The following is a 17,066-nucleotide window of genomic DNA, read 5'->3' as shown; positions in this document are numbered from 1 at the left end:
AGCGATAGACAGTGACAACGAGGAGGAGGCTGAACTACATTTAACTGAGGAAAAAGCCCCTACTCCAGTGCCTGCGCCACGTACCCCAGAGGTGTCAGAAAGGGGCTGCCCAAGCGTGGAGGGTTAAGATCAAGCCGGAAAAAGCCTGTTTCCCCTCCCAGTAAGACTGTGGCGGAGGATGATGGATTAATTGATGATGTTTGTATGTCTCGAACTAACAAGCAATTTAAGAATCTGTTGGACATGATAGACACCAAGATACAGGGTATTGTAAAGCCGTTGGTAGGCAGAATAGAGAAGCTCACTAAAGAGGTCAATCGATTGGGGGATCTATTGAATAACACCTTAGCTGAAGTAGAAAAACTGCCTGATGAAGTTGCTAATAGGGTTGAGCTAAGGAAGGGCACCTCTATACCGGTGGGTGGTGGGGTCTTCCCCCTATTTGACCAACCGGTGGCTCCCCAGGTATCCTCATTGGATGGTGTGCATGAGAAAGTTGTCCCTCCAGTTGTATCTTCTGTTCCGGAACCTGTGAAAGGCTCGGCTGAGCTGATAGTTGAGGCTTCTCCTCTGGTCTTGGTCCTAGCTAACGTCCCTATATTGGCTCCAGGGCAGGACGAATCTACTTCATCCTTGTTGTCTAAAGCCCTACATTGGTTGACAAATAATATGGTGATAACTCCCCGGGGTAAGCAACACTTGGCAGAAGAACTAGTCAAGGCCAGGAGGGTGGAGTGGATAGGAAGCAGTGCAAAAAGATTCAGGGGTGATTGTGTGGTTTTGCATTTCTCAGACCCAGAGGTATTGTTCAACATATTGCCCAATCTCCTACCTCCACAGCGAAGATCCACCGAGATCATCCCACTCACTTTAGATTTCTTTTACCATCGGAGTGGAAGGGTTTCTAATCAGTGTATGTTAAGGACAAAATGGAATGTTGTTTCAACGAAAGGGAGGAGGGTAGCGAAATCCACAGAGTGGGGACTAAATTTGGAAAATGGGTTCTCAGCTCTTTCTAACCTAAACGAGTGTGACTGACTTTGAGGGCAAAAGCGTAGCACCATCAGCTATAATTGATCAGAGTTTATGTAGCTTGCCTGCCCAGAAAGGCAATTGTCACAGCAATGGGATGATGATTAAGCCAGTAGCGATAGTAGCAGGCGAGCCGAGTATCCCGAACCTTACATCTGAAGCGCTAGTTGGCTGTGCGACTGGGGTAGCTAACCTAATTTCTTGGAATTTGGCAGGGCTGTCCTCTAAACTTGATTGTGGGGACTGGCTTGGCTTTGTTACCCTATTCGATGTATGCATATTTCAGGAGACTTGGGCATGCGAACCTGTCTTTGTGTTAGGATACCTGAACTTCTCTGTGCCAGCTGTAAAGGGCCCAAAAGGAAGACCAATGGGGGGGGCTAACTATATGGATCCGGCAGTCCCTAAAATGTACAATTAAAAGTACAGAGACTAGCTATAATGATATTCAGTTGATCATGATAACTACTGACACTCTAGGGTCACTTGATATCTATAACATATATGCTAGGAGTGCTAAGGGCGGTCGATCCGAGGTCTTAACCGCCTTGGATAACTTTCTTGATGTACATTCCAACGTAAACAACATTGTTATAGCAGGCGACCTTAATCGGATGTTTGAGCCTTTGGTTACGGGAGAGGCCTTCTCTGGAGCTGAAGAGGACTCTCATTGGGGTATTCCTGAGTTACAACTGAAGCCAGTCACACGTTGGACTGAGGACATAATAGCTCTCAATGCAATGTGTCTCGAAAAAAGTCTGAGAGCTTTGAATGGAAGAACATTGCGGGATAAAAACGGCTCTATGACTTTTGATAATGGCAGACATAAAAGCAGAATTGACTATGTAATCTGTAGCTTGACATTGTGGCCAACTCTCTGTGATATGGAGGTTGTCGTGAGATCCGAAAGTGACCACAAACCCCTATGCGTGGAACACAAATGGTGGCCTGCTGGGACAAACTCCACTTGTTCGAATGCTCTTGTTCCACCTCTGATTATCCCAGAAAACAATATGCGCAGGCTCAGATGGGCCACTGTAGCCAAAAATCAACAGGTCATTGATACTATCAACTATGAAACTGACCAAGCTATATCAGCTATGGAATTAATTAGTGTCTCTTCTTCTGGTTTGGGGGATGTGATCAATATTCATGACACCCTCTTCACCAAGATCAAGATGCACTTTTTAAAACCTGTTAAGCGAAACGGGGCAATGGCCCGTAAAGGTGCAAGATGGTATAACGCCGAATGCAGGGCGGCACGACTTGCCCTTGGTCATGCCATTAAGAGGAGGGAGCCTGTGTCCATCTGCCTTGCCAGAAAGGTTTACAAAGTATGCATAGCAAAAGTCAAGAGAGATTGGGACGAGCAACATTGGTGCAAACTGAAAAAGGCTAGCGATAGGAAGGACTCCAGAGTGTTCTGGAATATTGTCAAATGGGGCAGTGAGAGAGCAGAAGAATCCCCAAACAACAATGTACCACAAGAGGCTAGGGTAGAATTTTTTAGCTCACAATATGCTCTTAATACTCAGGCTACAGGTGAGGATAGTTTTATTATGTCCTTTTCACAAGGTAACCTCTTTACCAACAATGAGATTATGTCTGCTATTAACGCAGTAAATAGAGGGCGCGCTCCCGGCTCAGACGGTGTCCCTGCTGACATATTCTTAAATGATAAAGATCGTTGGTGCAAATATATTCATCTGCTCATTAACTTCATTGCTAAGGGAGCTGAGGTCCCTGCTTCATGGAGAGGAGCAGTGATCATCCCTGTGTTTAAAAAGGGTGACCGAGGACAGCCATGTAATTACAGGCCAATTAGCCTCATTGATACTGTGCAAAAAATAGTCGGTCGTGTGGTTGTAAACAGGCTCCTTGAATGGGCTGAGGATAACAACATCTTATCACCCTTTCAAGCAGGATTTCGAAGGGCAACAAGTACGGTGGACCAAGTGTTCCGTTTTCAATTGCTACAATGGAAGACCGTGGTGCTAGGAGGAGGCAGCCTATATGCGGCCTTCGTCGATTTGCGGGCTGCCTTCGACCTGGTGCCGCGGGCCAAATTGTGGCAAGTTTTACAGAGTTTGGGGGTCCCGGAGGAATTACTAACCCTGATAATACGCCTCCACGAGCACAATTTTGCTAAAATCCAGTGGGGCGGCCATGGGATGGTCACAGCTGAGTTAGACAAGGGTGTTCAATGGCTCCAACTTTGTTCACCTTGTTCATAAACGGCGTTGTCTCCCGTATGGTACCTGTATCAGTAGATGCTCCCTCTCTTTCGGGTCTAAAAATCCCCATATTAATGTTTGCGGATGACACGCTTATTTTATCTAAAACCCCCAGTGGTTTGCAGCGTGCTCTGTCGATCTTTGAGAACTTCTGTGGGGAAAATGGATTAGAAGTGAATGTTACTAAAACTAAACTCATGATCTTTAAGCCGCATCGCAGCTTTAAGTCCAAAATTGTTATGAGCGGTCGGCCACTAGAGTTAGTTAACTCATTTACATATTTGGGTATCCATATTGCAGACAACAACAGGTGGAGTCAGCACCTAAATATTGCTATACTGCGACATAAGCAACTAGCGGGTGCCATTAACTCTGAACACAGGAAGCCCCTGACTAAACCCGTTAAGCCAGCTTTGCTGGTTTACGAAGCTAAGGCAATTGGGTCCGCACTTTACGGTGCGGAGTTGTGGGGCTTTGAAAATTTGAATTCCCTGCAAGCCTCAGAAAATACATTTTTACGGCTACTCACCGGTACACCTAAAAGTACTCCATTGTTTCCCCTAAGATATGATCTTGGCAGGAAACAAATTAAGGATTTGGCCAGCTTACGCCCCATTCTGTACTGGCGAAGACTCTGGACTACTCCCGAGCTTTCACATTACGCCGAAGGTTTTAGGGATGTCATCAAAGCGGATGGCTTCCATAAAATTAGCTGGCTAAATTCATTGAAAGCAATACTGTTTGAGCTTGGGTTGGGTTCTTTATGGTTGGATCCTACTGGTGCATCATTTCCCACAAAGATTGCCCTAAAAAATATATTCTGGGAAAATGTTGCTAACAAGAGTCTGAGCAGATCTAGCATTGGGTCTATGTCTATGTGTATCCTTGAGGCTAAACTGTATCCTGCTTTGGAGTCATATTGGGATATTATTTCAAAGCCGGGTGACAGGAAGCTCTTATTTCAACTGAGAGCTGGAGCACTCCCTATAAGAGCATTGACTGTTAAATGGGTTGCAGGGGGGAGTGACATCTGCCCAGCCTGTGGAACGGGGAAGGAAACTCTGGGCCACTTTTTGTTTTCCTGTAAAGCCTATTGTGCACCAAGGCGTGTTTGGCTAGCACCTATGTGCAGGAACCTTGGGACCACTTGTAGTTCTGTAGCCCTGCGCATTATATGTTCGAGCTCCCTTACTTAGATTTTGATAGCTACAGCAAAATATATTGGTTGGGCGTGGGCGATCAGACAGAGACTGCTAGTTAATTAACTATTCTCTGTCTGTAAAATCTGTCCCCATGAACCTGTTATTTCTGTTTTTTAACCAATTAATGTTTTTGTATTCAGACAGAGACTGCTAGTTAGATAACTATTCTCTGTCTGTAATATTCGATTGCTTGAATTTTTTACTACTGCTTTGTAGATCATCAACGTTTTATATCTTTGCAATTTTTAAAAAGTGTATTAATCTATTTTTAATATTTAATAAGTATTGTAATGAATTTTTTTTAATTGAGTGTATTCTATTGATGCAATAGTGCTATGTCATTGTGATTGACTGTAAATTTAATTCTATTTTAATATTCTGTGTGTATTTTGCTTTTATGAGTAATTACTCGAATAAAGCACTATTTGACTTTGACTTTGAAAAGTGGCATTTCCAAAATAGTAATGTTAAATCCAACTTTACCATTAAAGAGAACTTATCATCCCCATTCCAAAGATATGAAACATGATGCAGCTGCTTCTTTATAATCAGGATTTACAGCTTAAAAATATTTTAAGGAATTCCCTATGCTAGCTTATGAGAGGAGTAGGCCTCAAAGTAGTGAAAAACGAATTTAGCTGTTTGTGACTACCAGGACATGTAAAACTGAACAGTACACGTCCTACCATTAACTTACACAGCACCCTGTCCATATGGCTATCTAAGGCTTACCTTAGGCGTGACCTATGTGTAATAAAAGGGGAGTTTAAGGCTTGGCAAGTTGTTTTAAATGTCAAGTCGAAGTGGCAGTAACCTTAAACACAGGTCCTGCAATGACAAGCCTGATAGTGATTTGAAAGGCTACTTGTGTGGGAGGCACAATCAGTGATGCAGGTCCACAAGTAGCATTTAGATTAAAGTACCTGGGTATATTGTATACCACTTTACAATGGAATTACAAGTAAACTAAATATGGCAATCAGGTATATACCAATGCACCATATTTAGGGGAGAAGCACATGCACTTTAGCATGTGTTTAGCAGTGGTAAAGTGCTCAGTCTGCAGGCCAACAAATAGATACAGCGAAAAGTGGAGGTAAGCATGCAGAAAGTTGGGGGAACACCACCGTAAGATGTCAGATCTTACAATATTAAATTGCCAAACAATAAACGAAAGTAACTGAGTTCTCATACTTTTGCTAAAGCTTTGTACGTAGTGGAAAGCACATTCCAAAAGATCAAGAGACTGTTTCGTCACAGTACACAAGCATCCAACAGAAAAGCATCCAGATAGAAAATTAAATAGAATTGTTAACTACTGCAAAGTATAACTGGATTTCCCTAAGAAATATAAACATGTGCTAAGGTCCTTTCCTTCGTGTTAAAGGAACAAAGTTTGTTACCAGAGTTAAGAACTTTAAAAGCAGGCAGAAGTGGAAATAGTCTATTCAGGCCCATGTTTAAGCAGCAAATGGGCCAGGGATGTTTGCTGGCATGCTATAAAGACAACACCATGCTCTCTTCACTGGGCTAATTGACCTACAAATCTTAGGAATTGTAAAAACAAAATGACAGCTTCTGGCATCCCAATGCTGGTGTAGCTTGTTAAGCAAGCCCTGTGAAAAGTGACCTCTGAATAAAACATACAGTTTCATGCATAAAAAATGTGCCTTAAAAACAAAGGCAAAAACCAGAGCAGCTTCTGGTAAAAGTGACTGCAGAATCCACAAAACACCTTACAGAAGCAATACAGAGAGCAGTGTGGGAAAAAGCATGCATGGACATACATTTTTAACCCCGTGCATGCTCGTGACGCAACCATTCCATCACGAGCCACGGTGGTGCTGTGCTGGTGACAGAATGGTTCCGTCACGGCCTGGCCGCCACGCCTGCCCGGCATCAATTTCGCGCCTGTGCGGCGCGTTCTATTGAGCGTGCGGGGCCCTGACGGAACCATTCCGTCACAAGCACAGTCCCACCGTGGCTCGTGACGGAGTGGTTCCGTCACGAGCATGGTGGCGCCGCCCGCCCCCTCCCTCCTAGCGCCGCGGCGGAATTACCGGCACAGCCAAGGGGTTAAAACATGCTTTCTCATGAAGTGCTTCACAAGCAATGAAAAAATAGTTCCCAAAACATGAGCTGTCGTGGAAGAATAAAAGGAGCCACTCAGGGAGGTGGTAAACAGGATATGATCCATGGGAGGGACTAACTTAAGCTGGACAGCCTAAATCAAAAACCATGCAAATGTGAATGACAAAAGGAAAAGCCAATGGTAAGTAGTGAGAAGGATGCATATCTAGGTCCGCTTCCAGCACGTCCCCAATGTCTGTGCCTAATGGTTTTGTTAATATTTTGTATAACATTTTTGTAGTTCTCAAATATTAGATGAGAATTGGACCATTCTGGGTCTGTGGAATAGGTAGTGGTATTTAGAGTGTCTCAATCACTCCTGGTCTCAGCTTTGTTATATTATGTTAAAAACATTTATACCGCGCTCGTTCACCAAACGGTTTCATGGCGCTCAAAACAAATGAGGGAAACAGTGCGCCGAGGTTAATCATAGGCTAATTGAAAGAAGTGAGTTTTGAGCAATTTACGAAAGCAAACATAGCTGGGGCAAAGTCTGAGGGAGATCGGGAGGGAATTCCATAGGGTGGGGGCCAGGAGAGAAAAGCACAGGCCACCATGCTTTTTGCGTTTATACCTAGGGACAATCAACAAGTTGTGTGAAGTGGACCGAAGATCTCTAGAGGGAGCATAACGCTGGAGGCTAGACGTAGTGAATACAGGAGCTTGCTCAGAAAGGGCCTTGAAGACAGTGCAGCCAAGTTTAAACATGCAGCGATAAGCCACTGGGAGCCAGTGCAGTCTCTTCAACAGGGGAGAGACATGTTGATGTTTGGGCTGGTGAAAGACCAGTCTCGCTGCCTGGTTTTGCACCAGCTGCAACCGGTGGAGATGGTAAGCAGGTATCCCAACATAGAGGGTGTTAGCGTAGTCAATAAGGGAGGTGACAAGAGCCATAATGACGAGAATGAGTGCCTCGGTGGTAAGAAACCTACAAATTTTGCGAATCCTGCGCAGATGAAAGAAACAGGATGATGTAACTGCAGTAATTTGAGGCCTCATAGACAGGTGACTACACTACAACATTTTCCTCTGCAGTTTCTCACTCTACTAGCCACTTACGTCATTTCCTCCTCACATTTTTCTGAAATCTTTATCGCAAGGATCATCTTCTTCATCACTCTTCTTACTGTCTTTCTACCTGTATGTCCTTGTGTCACATCTTGACCATGCTCTCTCTCTCTCGCACCCACATACATTCTCCTCACCTGTCAGTTAATTAATTTCTTAATATTCGTTTAGTGCTAGCTGTATTTCCACAACGGTGTACATCCTCCACAATCCCTCACATAAAATTGCAATTACAATTGACAAAAATGTGCCTATTGGTCTGTGCATCCCGCAGAGAGAAGGATTGCATGAGAATGCAATGCAAACTACTTTATGATTCACTGACAGGCCCTGTCTGAAACTCGCATTGCCTTCAGCTGTAGCACTGGAGCTCAACTCTCAATATTTTGTGCTTTAAGTGGAGCCAATCACCTCCACTGCTCTCCTCTTCAAGGAGTGCTCTGCTGATGGACTCAACTGTGCCACGAGCAGATGTTTTCTCCATGCAGTGCCAGGCTGAGCCACAAAGAGTGTCTTCGACCTGTGTTCTGTGCAGTGGCACCCCTGCTGTACTTATAGGTAGATGCCGCCATCTTACAGACAGTGGTTTGGAACACTGCAGACTGAGATTTGGATCTGCATGAATGGTTGCTGCACACTCACTGCAGCGGAGCTTTGGCACCACACTAGGGTCCTCTAGTTAGATGTGGGCCAGAGCTAGGTCTCATGTCGGCCTCTTGCAGATGCGCATCATTATTTTCCGTCCTGCCCTGAAGTCACTGGCAGGCAGTCCGGCGCTGGCTCCTATAAGTGTGCCCCCATACTGAGAGTACTACTTGAGCCCCCTTACACTCGTGCCCTCAGACGAGGGCAGGCGGAGTTGAAAGTTGCTCATGATGACACTAGGTCTGGGCGTGCTCGCAGAGATTTTTTACCGTTTCACTGAGCTTTGCGTAGCGTGACCAGGCAAATTACGCCCACCCCTAGATGACATTCAAGGGTCAAAAACATAATTCATAAATTCGACCAGCAAATGGGCAAAATCGGTGGTGACAGAGGCTCAGGAGAGAGGAAGGCATGCACAAGTTGAGATATTGCCCTGACCCAGCTGGTGGTGTCAAAGAAAACATCCTGCTCTGCGCCCATGCTGCAACGCCTCTTCCACAGGGACACACAGGGTTCAGCAGTTGTAGTACCACCTTGTGTCAGGGAGTAGAAGGCAGGAGCATGGGCACAGAACGGGAAGAAATGTGATGCGTGGCAAATCACTTCAGCATGCACCTGAAAACTACAGGAGGCCCCAGACCCACATGAGGCTGGGTCCGGCACACTAGCGGTTATCTTTTTTTTTATTCTTCTGCTGATACTCCCACTTGTCTTCGGGAGGCCAGACCTGAGACCAAAATGTCTATTGGGTTTTTCTTTCTAAAAAGGAAGCTAGGCTTGTGCTGAGGAAGATCTGAAAGTAACAAAATAAACATGGCAACACGCCGCCTCTGGGGCCGGAGGCTGTGTTGAATTGCCTGCAGAGGCAGGCTGGGGCAGTAGCACACAGCAAAAAGCAAGAAATGATTGAAACACCTCATTCCATAATTTGAGTCGGAGGAGCTGTAAATATGCGTGACTAATATATTTTAACGCGGTTATGTGGACACCAGTACTAAAATGCGTTAGTCTAACCTCTGATGCATGGTACGTGGTAGGACTGCTAGACACTTCAGGTCGATTAGGGTTTGTACGGGTGGTTGCGCTGGCACACCAAAAGGCCATTTAGTTGACCATCTCACAAAACAAGGAAATGTGCTAAAGTTACTGAAATCTGTTTGGACAGATATTTAAATGCCAGGACTTTACAGACTCCTTTGTGGTACATTACAAGCGGTCTGATGGTAGCAAAGTCATGAACAAAATAAATTGGTCAAACTGAGGTTAGGGATGCTTACAACAAACATTTTTACATTGCAATATTATGTCTGTATACATCAAGAAAAAAATCCTATTTATTATGCAATATGGTATCATTGGCAAATAAACAACAGCTGCAAAATTGCTTGCTGTAATCTTTTGTTCAAATTTGGGTGTACAGAGAGTTACAGCCAACAAGTGTTTTGTTCACTGTGGAAAGCAGGGTGGGGGCTTTTTCAAGGCTGCATGATACTATTTACATGGGCTTCTTTGTTATGACAAAAAGCGCTGCGTAACCAAATTTGCTGAACCAGCTTAGTCCAAATCACTTTGTAAGACTGTGCCATCATGTTAAAAGTATTTCTAATGCTACTGTGAGAAGAAACTCAGTTTTGTGTGCATCAGTGTAGGACATTTGTAACACCCCATTAAGAAGGGATACACATTTCAGGGCCATAAGGTTAAAGTGTCAACCACAAGGAAAGTGATATAAACTTGTGTGTAAAATATTTATTGGTAGAAATGCATTTTTCCAATTCCATTGGTTATATTTACTCCAAAGGTGGTCTGGTATTCCATTGTGCAGTGAAGTCCGAGGTTATGAGTTGTTTGTAAACATCAATATGGACTTGCTTCATGAGAAGTGGAATGTTTGTCAGAAAATTAAATCAACTGGCTATGCATTTCCGGTATACGATTGAGTTCTTCAGATCAAAATGGAATATCCATATTGGTGCCTGTAATCTAATACTGAACGCCTTATTAAATAGTAATAGGTAGAAAAAGGTTAATTGTTATAGTTAGGCCATGGAGTAGTACGGGGTAGGAATTAGTTACTTACCTGTACACTATAGTTCTCCAGTATTATCTTTCATAGATTCACATGCTTGTATCTTCCCCGTCGTCATGGTGGGAGTCTCACGGTAACAGAATGACCAAGCAGTATCATAGAGAAGAAAAACTGCATAGAAAATCCCCATAGGGGCTGTATTATTTGGTAACCAGACCATATCTTTGTTTGGACCAAAAGCCAGCCAATCAGCATTGCTGCCCTGCCCTCACACTCCCCAGCAGAAGCTTCCTGCCTCAGATTTCCGTCCCCGAGTGAGAGACATGGATAAATACCGAGAAACAGGATCTGCCTGAGAAACGGGGAGGCGGGCGGGCGCATGTGAATCTATGAAAGATAATACTGGAGAACTATAGTGTACAGGTAAGTAACTAATTCCTTCTCCAGTATTACATCTTTCATAGATTCACATGCTTGTATCAGAGTAGTAAGCAGTGCTCACCAAATATGTAGCGTTTCCAGGACAGAACCAAGAAGGAAGCTCTGCCGTAGGACATAGGTATAACAAAACACATCAGCATAAGAAATACGATAAATGCATGTTGACACATAAATCAAAGTACTGCATAGACAACAAATTATGCCATCATGTCATACCTTACTGAAATAGACGCTTCAGAACAGCTTGTCTCACTGCCGTGTCCTCTTTCCACGCAGTGTCCAGACAGTAGTGTCTCGTAAATGAGTGCACGCTCTTCCACGTTGCTGCTCTGCAGATGTCAGGCAGCGCTACTCCTGCAAACAAGGCCATCGAAGTTGCCATCTTCCTTGTGGAATGTGCATGCACCTTAGAATCTATCGGCTTCCCCGCTTTTTCATGACATTTCAGGATAGCTGAGGAGATCCATCTGGCAATACTCAGTCTTGACAAAGGAAGACCCTTCCTTTGCCCTTCAAAAGCAATGAATAATTGCTTGGACCTGCGGAACGTTTTTGTCCTTTCAATGTAGAACTTTAGGCATCTGGAAATGTCTAAAGAGTGTAAGGCTCTTTCTGCTTCCGATGAAGGATTGCTGAAAAAAGTAGGCAAAATAATGGGTTTATTGAGGTGAAAAGATGTTGCCACCTTGGGAATAAAGGTAGGATTTGTCCTTAGTATAACCCTGTCTTGACGAAATTGTAAGAAGGGTTCCTCCACTGAGAAGGCCTGGATTTCACTAACCCTCCTTGCTGATGTTAAGGCGAGAAGGAGGGCCGTTTTCCATGACAGGAACTGTAAATCTGACTTGTGAATAGGCTCGAAAGGAGGCCTCATAAGCTGCGATAGTACTGTGTTGAGGTGCCACGGCACAGGAGGGCGTTGGATGGGTGGGTAAACCCTAAAAAGTCCCTTGATAAATTCCTTTATTATTCTGGAGGACCAGAGAGATGGTTCATTTGGCTTCCGCCGGAAGCGCGATATTGCTGCCAAGTGTACCTTGACCGAGGCATGCGACAGACCTGCCTTAGATAGTGACAGCAGGTAAGGAAGGATACCTTCAGGTTGTACTTCAAACGGATGCAAGTTTTGTCTGCTGCACCAATGGCAGAAACGGGTCCATTTCGCTGCATATGTTTTGTTTGTTGATACAGCTCTAGCTTGTGAGAGAACATGTCTGCATTCTTGCGAAATATCTAGATTTTGAAACTCCCGCTCGTGAGGTTCCATGCTGACAATTTTAGAGATTGCAGATTCGGATGCAGAATTTGCCCTTCTTTCATGGAGATGAGGTCTTGAAATGTCGGGAGCTGGATTTTTTCGCCCCTCGACAAAAGAAGTAGGTCTGAAAACCACGCCTGTCTCGGCCAGGCTGGTGCTATCAATATGATCCGGCACGGTTCCAATCTCATCTTGCGCAGTATTCGCGGTATCAACGGGAAGGGAGGGAACGCGTATGCAAACCTTCCTGTCCAATCCATGAGGAATGCATTTCCCTTGGAGCCCTGTTGATGGTATCTGGACGCAAATTGAACGCACTTTGAGTTGTTTTGCGTTGCGAACAAATCTAATGTGGGAGTGCCCCACCTTTGAAACAAGAAGCGAATCCGAGTGTGGTGTAGTTCCCACTCGTGTGTCGCCTTGGTAGTACGGCTCAGGGCGTCCGCCCGTGTGTTGAGGACTCCCTGAATATGCTGAACCTGAATTGAAATTCCGTTGGTTATGAGCCATTTCCAGATTCTTTGCGCCAATGTCGACAGCTGTTTGGATCTCGTTCCGCCCTGCTTTAGTAGGTAAAACATGGTAGTGGTGCTGTCCGTTTGGATCAGTACTGACGATTGGCGTATTCTGGGAAGAAATGCTTGAAGGCCTAGGAACACCGCTTTGAGCTCCAACATGTTTATTTGAAGCTGAGCTTCCCAGTCTGACCAAAGGCCCTGAATTTCCAGCTCCTGAAGATGCGCACCCCATCCTTTCAGCGAAGCGTCCGTTGTCATCACGAAGTCGTGATCTAGAGGAATGAAGCTCAAGCCTTGATCCAGGTTCTTTTGAATCTTCCACCATGACATTGCCACCTTCATATGGCTCGTGATGGTAATGCGATCCTCGAAGGTACCTTTGGCCTGGACCCACTGCTCGTCCAGTTGTTCCTGCAAAGGCCTCATTCGAAGCCGACAGTTTGGTACCAGTGGGATGCAGGATGACATCATCCCCAACATGGATTTGTATATCCTCACGGAAGTGGACCTTTTTGCTTGAAGCGATGCCGTTAGCCTCATGATCTTTCCCATTCGTTCTTCGGAAGGGTAGGCTTTCCCTGCACTGGTGCATATCCATGCCCCCAGGAACTGGATGCCCTTGGCCGGAGTCAGCGAGGATTTCTCTAAGTTGGTCTTCAGGCCCAATCGCTGAAACAGCCGGATGCAGCTCTGAAGAGATGTTGCTGCGTCCCTGAAAGATGGACCTGTCACCAACCAGTCGTCCAGATATGGGTAAATGTAATGCCCTTGCAGTCTTAAATGGGCTGCCACCGGGGCCATGCATTTGGTGAATACCCTCGGGGCTGACTTGAGTCCGAATGGCAGGACCTTGAACTGGAAGTGGCGACTCTCCACGACAAATCTGAGATACTTCCTGTGCTTCCGAAGAATTGGAATATGGAAGTACGCATCCATGAGATCTAAGGACGCCATGTAGTCGTTTTCTTTTATCAGTAGTAGAATTTCTTGTAACGATAACATTCTGAAGGGTATCTTTTTTATGTACCGATTTAGATCCCTTAAGTCCAATACCTGTCTCCATTTCCGGGTTTGTTTCTTTTTGATGAGGAAGAAATGCGAGTAAAAGCCTCTCCCTCTGAGATGTTGCGGCACTTCCTCTATGGCTCCCTTTTGCAGAAGCGAGAGAACTTCCTTCTGCATTTCCTGGCGATGTTTGTTGAGCCTGAGTACTGGGGGTTGATCCGGAGGTATTTCCACAAATTCCAGAATGTGGCCCCTGCTTATGACATCTAAAACCCATTTGTCCGATGTAATGGACATCCAGTTGGTGTAAAATTGAGACAGATAGTGGTCTTTGTCGTGGATCTGTTGTGTGGGGAGCGCCGGCCTGAAATCATTGACGTCTATTAGACTGCTGAGGTTTCCCCCTGGCGTTAGATTTGCCTCTGGACTGTTGTTGGTAAGAGGAGTTGGAGGACCTGAATTGGTTGTTAGTGTTATACTGTCGATATCCTTGCTGATTATACGGCTGATATCGGTTGGATTGAAAAGAGGATCTTTGATTAAATTGACCTCTTGAACCTCTCTTCCGAAAGGACTGAAACCTTCCTTGCTGAAGCGATCCCAGCGCTCGAGCTGTATCCGTGTCCGACTTTATGCCTTGCAACGCCTCATCGATATGCTTCCCAAATAAGTTTTCACCGTCAAAAGGCATATCAACGATTTTCGCCTGCACCTCTGGACGAAAAGACGTCGCCTTGAGCCAGCCCTGCCTGCGAAGCGAAACCGCTCCAGCCATCTGCCTGAAGGCCATGGACGAAACATCCATGGCGATGTCGATAGATTCGGCAGCAGATTTAGCTCCTTCCTTAAGTATGGCTGCCGCTTCCTCCTTTCTATCCTCTGGGAGAGCAGAAAGTATGGGTGCAATATCAGACCACATTTGCCTGTTGTATCGTCCAAGCAGTGCCATAGCATTTGCCGCTTTAATGGTAGAGGCAGCCATGACCGCAAACCTCTTACCTGCCCCATCCATTCTCCTTCCCTCTTTGTCAGGTGGCACTAGGGAAGTAGCCACCGGGTTCTTAGAATTTCTTTGCGCCGCCTGCGTCACAACCGATTCAGGCCTGGGGTGCCCAATGAGGCAGGCTTTTGTGGACTCTGGGGCTCTGTATTTTTTGTCAATGCGGGGAACTGAAACCGCTATAGACGCAGGTGTTTTCAGAATCTTCAGTCCCTCCTCCCAGATGTGAGGGATAATCGGAATTGAGCGAAGCGACCTCTTGTTATCATCTTTGAAATCATACAAGAAACAATCCGTCTCTTGTACCTCCACATCCAGATTGAATCTTTTGGCCGCCCTTTCCATGAGATCATGAAAACCTCCGATATCTTGAGGAGGGGAGGTAGATTTGAGTGGTTCAGGCGATGCAGCCGATGGTAAAACGTATTCGTCCCATTCCTGTCCCGAAGCATCCTGAACGAGTTCTCCTTCTTCGGGCTGCTCATCCTCGTCGGATTCCGTTAGGTCGTCCCTTATAGTAACAACCTGCGGCGATCTCACCCCCTGTTCTTGGGGAGCAGGTGCTTCAGGTGTCTGAAAGGAAGGCGTCTGCCTAGCTGGTTGCGAGGAATTCGCCTCTGGGAAGCGACGGTAGTAGTCGTTTAACATCAACCTAAGATCAGAGACAAGGTTGAGGGGTATAGACATCGTCTCTTGACGTTCCTCCTCCCTCGAGTCCTCATGCTGCTCCTCCTCCTCTTCATCGTAATCACCAGATTCCTGAAATGACTCATATCTGGAAGATTGTGGTCTGTCCTTGAAGGAATAAACCTCCTCTTCATCCGTGTCTTGGCTCTTTATCTGCAGCTGAGAAGGACTGTAGGCGGTACCTGAGGACTCCTCGCCATCTGAGTCCTGCTCTAGCAATGAGGACGGTGGCAAAGGCGAAATCTTTGTCCATGAGGTGAACTCTGCAGCTTCACTGATGGTAGATGAACCTCTTGTCGACTGAAAAGACCGGATCGAGATCATGGTCTTCGACTGCGGTGATTTGAATGCTTTTGCGGACGATAGCACGATTTTCGGCGACGGAACCGTCGTCGACAGGACCTTCGTCGACGGAACCTTCGTCGACGGGACCTTCGTCGACGGGACCTTCGTCGACGGGACCTTCGTCGACGGGACCTTCGTCGACGGGACCTTCGTCGACGGGACCTTCGTCGACGGGACCTTCGTCGACGGGACCTTCGTCGACGGGACCTTCGTCGACGGGGCCCCCGTCGACATCTTCGACGTCGAACCTGTCGTCGACGGAGTCGTCGTGGTCGTCGTCGACGGCCTGTTCGTCGACATTGAGATTTTACTTGTCGATGTTGTAAGCGTAGACGTCGCAGTCGTCGACGTAGCTTTAGACCTTATCGTCGACGAAGCCATAGTCGTCGACGAAGTCGTCGTCGACGGAGCTGAAGTCTTCACCACAGGCCTTGGAGCAGAAGCCAGCGAGCTGGTAGAAGGTGCAGACCCAGGTTCCTTAAGACTGGACTGTTTCTCCACAGGAGTAATAGGAAGAGATGAGGTTAATTTCTCCTTAGGCTTACTCCTTTTAGACTCCACTCTCTCCACAGAAACAGAAGCCTTTCTTTTCTTGGGAGTTGAATGAGAAGATTCCCCCTCAGAATCTGAGCCTGATGTGGCCTTCTTTTTCTGAAGCCATAACAGTAGTCTAGCCTCTCTGTCTCTTTTAGTTTTGTCAGAAAATTTTCTACAAAGCTTACAGTCTTTCACCAGGTGTTTAGGGTAGAGACAGTAAAGGCAGTCCTCATGTGGGTCCTCAGAGAAAAGTCTGGCCTTCCCACAGGACCTGCATGGCCTGAACAGCCTCTTTTTAGAGCCGTCAGCCATTATAAGAGAAATAAGTACACACAATACCTCAATCTAGTAGACAGGAAACAAGATTCCAAAGGGTCAAAAGTTCACTCAGGAACAGAAAGAAAACTGAGCAGAGCTCAGGGAGACTCCTTATCACACGAAGGCGGTTGGAAATCTGAGGCAGGAAGCTTCTGCTGGGGAGTGTGAGGGCAGGGCAGCAATGCTGATTGGCTGGCTTTTGGTCCAAACAAAGATATGGTCTGGTTACCAAATAATACAGCCCCTATGGGGATTTTCTATGCAGTTTTTCTTCTCTATGATACTGCTTGGTCATTCTGTTACCGTGAGACTCCCACCATGACGACGGGGAAGATACAAGCATGTGAATCTATGAAAGATGTAATACTGGAGAACCATGGTTTCCTAGGTCGGTGATGAGATTACAGTTCCTCAGAGATTTGGCCTAATAAAGAGGGACTATCATAAGAAGTTCAGGCAAGGGATCTCACCATATGGAGTCATGACACACAAAACCGATAAATACTTTTTTCTGTAGATATGACCAAAAGCACCAAAAACAAATCTGGGGGGATTTGTCACAGGCATTGGCTTGGAACAGTCCCTACAAGGTTTAACTCTTGCACACACTAGTATTT

General features: G+C 45.8%; 1 protein-coding gene across 1 annotated transcript in view; it reads right to left on the bottom strand.

Moving 5' to 3' along the window:
- The window catches only part of TXNDC11 (thioredoxin domain containing 11), a 450,106-nt gene that overhangs the window by 161,349 nt on the left and 271,691 nt on the right, over positions 1–17,066 (bottom strand). The gene's annotated exons all lie outside the window — the stretch shown is intronic.

This window comes from Lissotriton helveticus, chromosome 10 (assembly GCF_964261635.1).
Source record: "Lissotriton helveticus chromosome 10, aLisHel1.1, whole genome shotgun sequence".
Taxonomy (NCBI): domain Eukaryota; kingdom Metazoa; phylum Chordata; class Amphibia; order Caudata; family Salamandridae; genus Lissotriton; species Lissotriton helveticus.
The sequence above is the reverse complement of the archived record's forward strand: the minus strand, read 5'-3'. Positions and strand labels throughout refer to the sequence as shown.